This window comes from Dama dama, chromosome 10 (genome assembly GCF_033118175.1).
Source record: "Dama dama isolate Ldn47 chromosome 10, ASM3311817v1, whole genome shotgun sequence".
Classification (NCBI taxonomy): Eukaryota; Metazoa; Chordata; class Mammalia; order Artiodactyla; family Cervidae; genus Dama; species Dama dama.
The window spans coordinates 39,804,932-39,815,690 of NC_083690.1; the positions used below are offsets into that span (position 1 = coordinate 39,804,932).

Sequence of the window (10,759 nt, forward strand, 5' to 3'; positions counted from 1 at the left end):
CGGTGCTACCCCATGGACTGCAGCACGCCAGGCTTCCCTGTCCTTCCCCACCTCCTGGAGTTGGCTCAAACACGTCCATTGAGTCGATGATGCCATCCATGCATCTCACGGCATTTGAGTGGGTTCGGTCAAAAGGCGGGATAGAGCAGGGACAGAACCCAAGGGAGGGGAAGGAGAATTGGCAAACCTCTCCAGGTGTAGACCAGCAGAGTATCACCAGTGGGTTAGGAATTCGGGTCAAACGGCAAAGCCCAAAGTGGGAGCAGACGGAGGCTGAGGCCAGAGGGCTCACATCCACTCCGTGACTTCGCCCCACTTAAAAACTTTAACAATTGTGGTAAAACACATCTTAACCGATTCCAAGTGTAAGGGTCAGTGGAGTTAAGCGCATTCATGGTATTGTGCAGCCGGCACCAGCCTTCGTCTCTAGAAGACTCTGTCCTATAACAGAATCACACGGATTTGTCTTCTCATGACTGACAGCTCACTTAGCAGAGTGTCCTCAAGGTCCGTCCACATTGCAGCAGGTGTCAGCGCTACTGAGCCGGATTTGTTTTGCCCACTCACAGCAGGTCAAACTGCTTAGACACCCAGGTCTGCAGCATAGAGAGGAGTTACTAGCAAGGCAGCCAAGCGAGGAGACGGAAGACAAATGTCAAGCCTCCCTTCCCCACGGCAAGGGGCTGGGGGGTTTACGGGATGTGGAATAAAGAAGCAGGGCGGTCAGAGGCGTGGGGAGAGATGGTGGCGATCGGTGTGGTCATGGTCCTCGGCCAGCCGGTGGTGTCTTCCTTGCAAATCTGGCCAGATGTGTTCTCTGACACTGCTCAGAGTCCTGACCTCACCCCTGCCGAGCCCCTCCTGCCTAGTATGAACACTCTCCATCCGCCTCCTGCAACCTCGGATCAGGACCGCCTGTCAGACAGACACAGGATAAAAGGATGCAGATGAAAAGTCGGGGAGAACGAACTTAATCCTGAGCCTTTCCGCTGAGATCTGCGTCCTCCTGCCTCCTTCCTGTTTCTCCTCTTTCTCCGAGTGTGCTCGTGTGAGCGCTTACCTCCCTCTCATCGGGTCAAAGGGCGGCGGGTGATCTCGACGAGCTTGTGGGCCGTTACAGGGATGAGATGAGATTAGGGATGAGCAAGCACTCGAGTCTGAAGTGCTCTACCAATGTAGAGGATTATTATTAATCTCCCATTGATCTCTTAATACAGGGGAAAAAAAAAAACCTTCTCCCGTGGGGTTTCCATGGCAAAGAGATGACTGTGCCTCTCATGTTTCCAGCCCCACCTCCCCTTCTCTGCTGGATCCAAAGTTCTGGCCTGGAAATTTAACCGCCCTGTGATTTATCTCTGATTAGACCTCGCCATAAATCAGAGGTTTCGTCTGTTCGGAATCAGGTGCATACATTAGTTTCACTTGGCTCATCGTAGGTTTAAAAAACTTTTTTCAAAGATTTTCTTTTTGATGGGGATCATTTTTAAAAAGTCTTTATTGAGTTTATTAGAATACTGCTTCTGTTTCATATTTTTTTTTTTTTTTGGATTTTGGCCCAGAGGCAACCAGGGATCGAATCTGCATGCCCTACACTGGAGGGCAAATTCTTTACCACTGGAGTGCCAGGGAAGTCTCAAAAAATTATTTTTATTTTGTTGGCAATGTACAGAAATCAGGGAAAATAAGAATGTAGGTTTCTGATTTTGGGGAAAAGTCAGAAGACTTGGCTGACTTTTCTGATGGCTCAGTATAAAGTATCTGCCTGCTGACGTAGGAGACCTGGGTTTGATATCTGGGTCAGGAAGATCCCCTGGAGAAAGAAGTGGGAACCCACTCCAGTATGCTTGCCTGGAGAATCCCATGGACAGAGGAGCCTGGCGGGCTGTAGTCCGTGGGGTCACAGAGTCCGACACGACTGAGCAACTGACACTTTCACTTTTTTTGCCACCTACAAAAGTGCTCCTGCAGGAGCTCTGGGATCCAGGCATGAGGTTGTAAAAGCTCGGTGCAGTCCTAGATGGAGGAGAGGGTTTTGAGAGGGAAGGCTCGTACCTGGCAATGGATCTGCTGACCACGGTCCCAACTACAGAGCCAGAAACAGCTCTGTACCCCCAAGGACTTGGCCTCAGCCCCGTATGGCTTGGTCCTGGCATTGGCACCGTATGCCAAGGGAGCTGGAGCCAGGCCCGCCTGTGGCTCAGGTGTCAGGCGTACAGACTGGGGTCCTGGCTGTGGACCCTGAAGTGGCCCGTGAACTGGCTCCCGCCCCTCTTGGCTGTGGTCTGGGAACCCCTGGAGGTAAGTCCTCCAAAGTCAGTCAGACTGTAGATTCTGAAAGAGCCCTTTAACTAGGCTCCAGAAACAAGAAAAAAAACCAAACCAACCCTAAAATTCACGTGGAACCACGAAAGATCCCTAAGAGCTGAAACAATCTTGAGAAAAAACAAAGCTTGAGGCATCACACTTTTTTGGGGGGGGGCGGGGCGCCACACCTTGAGACTTTCAGGATCTTAGTTCTCTGAGCAGGGGCTGGACCCAGGACTTCAGCAGCAAAAGTGCAGAGTCCTAACTACCAGACTGCCACGAAATTCCGAGCATCGCACTTTACTGATTTAAAACTTTACAATAAATCTGTAGTAGTCACACAGTATGGTACTGGCACAGTGGTAAAGAAGCCACCTGTCAATACAGGAGACGCAAGAGACATGGGTTCAGTCCTCAGGTCGGGAAGATCCCCTGGATGAGGAAATGGCAACTTGCTGCAGTACTCTTGCCTGAAAAAATCTCATGGACAGAGGAGCCTGGAGGGCTAGGGTCCAAAGGATTGCGAAGGGTTGGATAGGACTGAGTGACGAAGCACACACGCCAATGCAGGAGACACGGGTTCTATCCCCGGTCTGGGAAGAACCCACACGCCGCGGGGCGACGAAGCCCGAGCGCCCAGAGCCGGTGCTCCGCAACAAGGGAAGCCGCCGCAGGGAGACGCCTGCACTCCACAGCTGGAGAGGAGCCCCCACCCTCTGCAACTGAAGACAGCATGCAGCGAAGACGGCCCAGCACAGTCAGATAAATAAACAAGTAAAAATTATATAAAAGTTATACAATGCTGTATGTCAATTATATGCCAATAACTCTGGAAAATATTTTTAAAACCTTGAAATTAGTAGGGGCCATCTATACCCAGGGTGATGAGGAAAACATGATTCCGGACAAAAATTAAAACAAATCTTTAACAATTTTTTGCTGTTTTAGTAACTTTCCTTGGCCTCCCAGTAAAAATCTGGCTAGCCCATGAGTTTTGGGTTCATTCTTACAGGACAGGCATTCCCAGGTCAGTTTAGAAGCAAAAACAATCTCAAATCAACATGTCTGACTTGAGATATTATCAAAACTCCAAGGCTGTTTGAGCATTAGATCTCCCTTCTGGTTTGGACCTGCGCTGGGCTGGAAGCCTGCGTTTAATAGTTATAAAACGATGCCGATTTTCTGTTTCTTCTTGTCTCAGTTTTGGTGAGTCATGGTGTTTTTCTATGTATTTGTAAATGTCGCCTGAATTCTCAAGTGTATAACGTTGCTCCCATTAGCAAATTTGCTCTTATTTTTACTGTCTAAATATCTGTAGAAATGTTATCTTATTCACCCTTAATGTTTATTCATTCTCTTTTTCTTGCCAGAGAACCTCTGATCTTACTCTACTGATTTTATCTTTTCAAAGATAGGGCTTACTTTTGACTTTTTCATACTCCCTGTTGTATATTTTTAAAAAATTAATTTCTGCTTAATATTTCCTTCTTGTCTCATTTTAGTTTATTTTGCAGCTTACTTTTTAAAATTCTTGAGATGATGGATAATTTTTGGTCTCACTGAGTTTTGGTCTTCCTTTTTATTTTTGGACTAACTCGAGCAGGTTTTAAAGTTATGTTATGAATTAACTTATTATCAAAATTATGTTATGAATTAACTTAAAGTAAAATTTCCATCTTACTCCACATATATCTTAAAGTGCATAGTAATTACCTGTTTTCTTAAGGTTAATTAGAAGCCATCTTTTTGTTATCTCTTTAATTGCAAACTTCTGTGTCATTTGTCTCAGGTCATTTGTCTTAAATACATGTAGCCGGCTACTATCTGATACGTTCTAAACAGTTTTTTCTCTTTAATAGGAGAACTTAACAGATTTTTACTTGCTGCTAGTACCAATATGTTTTAATATTAATACATTCTCCCCATCTTATTTTATGTTTTTTTCCTGTCTTTTGAAGATTGACCATATCATGTTTTATTATTTTTCCTCCAGTGGTTTGAAATTAAGAAGTTATACATATAATTCTATTTTTCCAATAACTGTTCCTAAATTTAAAACATGTCCAGAGTTAACCAGATTTTTTATTTTCTCTTCAGTAAGACAAGACCTTTCACATAATTTTATTCCTCTCATTTCCTACCAGCCTCCTCCTCTTCTTGCTAACACACCTTTCCCAAGTGGGATTCTTTTGGTATGTTTTCAGCTTAAAGTTTTCGGTGACACATTTAAAAATATTATGCCTCCTGAATTGTCAGACGTAATTTTTCATCCCCTCCGTTCTCTCATTCGTCTACATGTGGAGCTCATGAGATGACTGTTGGAATGATTTTATTTTTTCTCATATAGTTACTTGCATCTTGTGCTGCCTGCCTTCTTAAACTCATTATTTTTGCTTGTTTTAGTGGAGCAAATCCTTAACAAATTTGTTCAAAAGAGATTTATGGATGGTCAATACTTTCAGTTCTAGTATGTCTGGAAGTGTCTTGATTTTGATCTCACACTTAAGTCCTGCTTTTGGACTGAGTCTGAAATGCCGGATTCCGGGTAATTTTATCGTCAGACTATTCAGGTTGCCACTCCTTCATCTTCTCGCATCCACTGTTGTCAATGAGAGGGCAGAACCTTATTCCTGGTCCTTTGTGGGCAATCTGTTTTCTCCCCTTTCTCCTGCCTGCTTTGTAATCTTTTAGGACTTTCTCTTCACTCCATGGTTTTGCATCTCTGTTTCATGCATTCTGATCAACTTACGGTGAATCTATTCAACCCCAATATTGTGTCTTTTAAGTCTGGACAATTTTATTATTAATTTTTTTCCTCTTCTCCGTTTTTTCATTCTCTACTTATGAAATTCACGTTAGATGGCTTTGGATTGGTTCAATTATTCAGGAAGTAATCCATTTTTAGTTTTTTTCCATAATTTTTTTTTGGCCTCGCACGGCATGTGGGATCTTAGTTCCCTGACCAGGGATCGAACCTGTGTCCCCCCACCGTGGAAGCACAGTGTTTTACCACTGGACCTCCAGGGAAGTCAGGAGATAATCCATTTTTAGTTCTCTCAATCTCCTACTCATTTGATTTGTTGAGTTTAAAATTTTCAGTATCATATTCAAAATTTCTAAAACTTCGAATTATTTAAAAAAAAAATTATGCACCCCATTTCTGCCGTAATATCACTATACACTACTTTTCTGGAGCCACAAAATGCTTTGTGAAAAAACAGAAACCCTGTCAGTGTTACCAAGTATTTTAAATGACTTGAGAATTATGCATTCATAGTTGACCTTAACCTTGGTCAAGTGCAGAGAGAACTGAAGAAAGTAACGCATCTGGAAGTCATACTGTTGAAGACCGAATTAGTCCTGTCAAGGGTAAAGTTACCTGTCTTGAGATTCTTTGTAAACCAGAGCAACAAGGACGCATTGCATTCCCAAAAGAGGAACAGGCAAGCTGAATAGACATTGAAACGCTTTAGGAACTCTGCCACTGTGATTGTGGCTTGTCATATATCCCGATCTGTAAACCTAAATTTAGACTGTTCCTTGTTATGAAACCAGGACATTCCATTTCTGTTCAAAAAGGAATGAAGCAGAAGTCAATTCAGCTGCTTTTAAATCATGAAGCAGATTTAAATTCAGCCAAGGAAATAAAGATGTCAATTACAGCATTATTTATAATAGCACAAATTGGAAACAACCCAAATGGTCAAAAAGAAGGAAAAAAGAAAATAAATCATAATCAACGTATATTATGTAGATGTTAAAAACAATAGCTGTGAAGATTCAGTGACAAGATGGCAAATATGTTATATAAGGTTAAATGAAAAACAGGACAAAAACTTGTAGGCCTACTTCTCTTACAAAAAAGCATATGTAAAATACACTTGAATATGGGATAATGTAAAAGAAATGTTATTTGTGGTAGTGAACTGGGATGCTTTTTTCCCATTGTAACTTTATTTTTTATTGCTATTTACTGTTATTTTCTTCTTTTCCATTATGGTTTATTACAGGACACTGAAGATAGTTCTTCGCTCTACACAGTAGGACCTTGTTTATGCGATGCTTTTTAATGGGCGGATTTTTCTTTTTTTCTTCTAATCTTAGTTTTACTTAAAGTTTTCCTTATTGGAGTGTACAGAGCCAGCCCTCCCTCTTGGACCTCCCCGCCCACGCTCCCCAGCTCCCAGGTCCAGTCCCTCCACGTCACCACAGAGCAGCGAGCTGAGCTCCCCGTGTGCTGTAAGTTTTGTAACTTGTTGTCCAGTTGCTCAGTCATGTCTGACTCTTTGCAATCCCATGGACTGCAGCATGCCAGGCTTCCCTTCCTTCACTCTCTCTCTGAGTTTGCTCAAGCTCAACTCCATCGAGGGGATGATGCCGTCCAAGCATCTCCTCTTCTGTGGCCCCCTTCTCCTCCTGCCCTCGATCTTTGCCAGCATCAGGGTCTTGTCCAATGAGTCGGCTCTCTACATCAGGTGGCCAAAGTATTGTAACTTGAGATCACTTTGAAAATACTAACTTACTTCGGCAAACATTTGGCAGAGAGAGGGAATGTGAGGGAGAAGTCAGTGGGCGGAGCCAGAAGCCCTGGGTTCTCATCCCAGCTCTGCTGTGGGCTTGGAACATCCTTCAGCGACATCGCCAGCCTTCCTGTTGCTTACGGGCTATTGCTTTTGTCGTCTTTTCTCCCTCCACAGATCATGTTCCGTGCTTTCTAATCTGCACAAGATCTTCTGGTTGGAGAGGGAAGGGCAGGGAGGTTGGGGTTAGCAGGTGCGAACTATCATATAGAGCATGGATGGACAATGAGGTCCTGCCATCTAGCACAGGGAACTAGACTCGATGTCCCACGATAAACCACAAAGGAGAGACTTCCCCGGAGGTCCGGTGGTTGAGAATCTGCCTTGCAACGCAGGCAGCCCGGGTTCGATCCCTGGCCGGGAACTAAGATCCCACATCCCATGGAGCAGCTAAGCCTGGGAGCCAGAGCAGCGAGCCCGTGCGCTCCAGAGCCCGCCCATGGGAGCCCACGTGCCACCACGCGAGAGCCCATCTGATGCGGAGAAAACCCTGGGCGCCGCAGCTAGGACCTCAGGCAGCCCAGTAAAGACACACATAGATGCTTCAGAAAACCACAATGGAAAAGAATACAGAAAAGAAAGTATACATATGCATAATGGAATCATCTTCCTGTATAGTAGAAATCAACACTGTAAAATCAACTATACTTCAATAAAATAAAAGTCTTCTACAGTCTAGTACTATTATGTATTTGCTCTCATTAAAATTATATTTTCTGCCATTTTTATGGGAGCTGGAGTCAGGAAAGTGATGCTTAGTCCAGCAGTTTGTTATGTCTCTGTTGTTTATTTTTTCTTAACTAATCAATAATTCTAAAGACATGCTTATTCACGATCTTTGTCCTCCTAATGTCACGTTTCCCTTAAATCTTTGCTTTTTTAACCAGCAAGTCTTATCCGATTGCTTCCAGAAACTTAATCCATGAGGCTGGCACAGGATATCATAGGTTAGTTTTAACTAACATTTATTTTAAGATTTATTTCAGACTTTAACAATTTCTTGCCTCTTAGAGTTAAATAAACTTCGTATTACTCATGGTATTGATTATGGATCTAGCATCCTGCTCTTTGCTCTACCGAGCCAGGCTGGGAGGAAATGTTTAGCACTGATTACATAGCTTCGCCTGGAGAAGGGTATCCTTGCCTGGGAAATCCCACGGACAGAGGAGCCTGGCGGGCTACAGTCCATGGGGTCACAAAGAGCTGGACACAGCTGAGCGACTAACACTAACGCTTCACATAACACTGCACTGAAAGTCACAACTCGTGGGCTCGGCTTTCAGCTGAGGCGCCAGCCTATGGACCAGCTGAACCTGTTTTATTTTACTTGATACATATTTCATGACACCCCATTGCTGTGTTTGCCAGGCTGGATTCATTCATAAAACAGTACATATGGGTACTGGTTGACTAAATTACGTGTTATTAATATAGCAGTCCAATAGCTGCCTGCCTTTTAATATGTGGTTACTAGAAAATTTAAAATTATACCCGTTACTTACGTTTATAGCTTGGGTTCTATTTCTGTTGGAGTGTGATGGAATAGAGAGCCCAGGAACAGAGCCATACATATATGATTAATTTGTGACAAAGATGCCAAAGCGAATCAGCAAGTGGGAATATTCTCTTCAACAAATGGTGCTAGACGGGCCTATAGACAAGGAAGACAGACGTCTGGTCCCGAAGGGGAAGGGAGGGGATGGATAAGTTAGGAGGTTGGGATTAACATATAATACACTACTGTCTATAAGATCGCTGCTGTTTAGTCGCTAAGTTGTGTCTGACTCTTTTGTGGCCCCAGGGACTGTAGCTCGCCAGGAACACCATGGCATACATAATATTAACTGAAAAAGGAACACAGACCTGGGACTTCCCCTGGTGTAAGTGGGTAAGAGTCTGCCTGCCAGTGCAGGGGACACGGGTTCGATCCCTGGTCTGGGAAGATAAACTATGTCTCGGAGCAACTACGCCCGTGTGCCACAACCCCTGAAGCCCATGCGCCCCCGAGTCCGTGCTCTGCAACTAGAGAAGCTGTCACTATGAGAATCCCCAGCACTGCAACCAAGAGTAGCCCTGGTCGCCGCAACCAGACAAAGCCTGCATGCAGACCCAGTCTGCAACCAAGACCCAGTGCAGCCAAAGAAACACAGACCTAAACATGAAAGCTCATGCTACAAAGCTTGTAGAAGAACGCAGAGGAAGAAAATGTTTGCGACCAAGGGCCGGCAAGAATTATTTTTTGAGATGTGCTTTAGAAATTTAATTTCCAATCAGAGAAATAGCAAGAACAGTGAGACTTCATGGAAAATGGGGAGGTTTAGATATAGAAATTTCATCAAACCGATAAGGAGGCAAATAATATATTGAGAGGCAGCAATGTACCAGGTCTTTTTTTTTTGGCTGCACTGTACAGCTGGTGGGATCTTTAGTTCCCTGACCAGGGATTGAACCTGGGCCTTTGGCAAAGAGAGTGCAGAGTCCTAACCACTGGACCACCAGGGAACTCCCAAATAATGCACCAGGTCCTTGCTGGCTGCACTTTCCATCGGTGACATCATCCCAGCCTCACAGCAGCCCTGGGAGGGGTCACCTCTGCTTTACAAGCAGACAGACAAGAAGACGGAAGCTCCCAGCATCAGGCGACCTGCCCACAGGGATCTCCCTGTGGTGCAGTGGTTAAGACTCCCTGTCCCAGAGGCGGACTGAGGGCCCAGACGGCTGTCTGAACACGCTGGGAGGAAGGACCTCAAACTCTGATTTCCCCGTTGGATGTGGTGCTGGTTTAGTCACTACTAAGCTGTGTCTGACTCTGTGTGACCCATGGAATGCAGCCTGCCAGGCTCCTCTGTCCATGGGATTCTCCAGGCACGAATCCTGGAGTGAGTTGCCGTCTCCTCCTCCAGGAGATCTTCCCCATCCGGGAACTGAATCCGTATCTTCTTCACTGTGGAAGCAGATGCTTCACCACTGAGCCTGTGGATACAGGTACCTAAACGCCCATCTTACCTGGTGCTGTGGGGGAGGGGACGCCAGGCATGGTGGGGGGAGGGGTAAACGTACCGTAGGGTTTATTTTGTGCGTCACTTGGGGGCCTGTTTTGGGATGAGATGAACGTTGAAGTTGGTGAACTCTGAATTAGCAGCTTGCCCTCCACACTCTGGGAGCCGCATGCAGGGAGCTAGAGGATGAGACGCCCTGCCGTTTGCTACCACTGCTGACGGATCAGGGTTATCCCGGGGGCCCAGCGCCTGGGCGGCCTCTCTAGATACTGCATGCAGAACAGGCACGAGCATCTTGCCTAATTGGAGCCGGTGGGCTCCGCAGGGAGGCAGCCCTCAGCAGGAGGTACCCTTTGGGGTTTGGGGCCTGTGGTTTTGATGTAGCTACTAGATAAAATGACTTGTGAAAAGCTGCTATTAGCTTGCTACCGAGCTTTTGCTGAAACCGAACGCCTGGTCCACAGAAGCCTGGGCGGAGGGGGAGGTCTGCCTGATCTTCCCAGGTGAGGGGGTCTGCCTGAGCTCTGAGCAGTGGGAAGGGCCCAAGCTGCATCGTGCAGTGGGCCTGTGTCTCGGAGGCTGCAGTCAGCCTGGCTCCAGAGCAGCTCAGCTTTGCAGGAGAAAGTGGCCACGCAGGTGTTACAGGGGCTTCCCTGGCAGTCCAGGGGCTAAGACTCCACTCTCCCAAATCCAGGGTTCCATCATTGGTCAGGGAACTAGATCCCACAGGCCACAACTAAGACTTGGCTCAGCAAAATAAATAATTCTTTTTTTTTTTCAAAGCAGGAGTTACTGGCTCTTAAGGGTCCTTCCATCACCAATGTTCCCCTAAACACCGGGGCCCGGCCGAGCTGACACTGACACTGTTGGCTCAGG

At 45.6% G+C, this 10,759-nt stretch overlaps 1 non-coding gene across 1 annotated transcript; it reads right to left on the reverse strand.

Annotated features, from left to right (window-relative positions):
• Positions 1–9,313: 9,313 nt before the first annotated feature.
• Positions 9,314–9,386, reverse strand: TRNAE-CUC (transfer RNA glutamic acid (anticodon CUC)). Its single transcript has one exon. It is a non-coding gene; the product is annotated as a tRNA-Glu (tRNA).
• Positions 9,387–10,759: the final 1,373 nt, after the last annotated feature.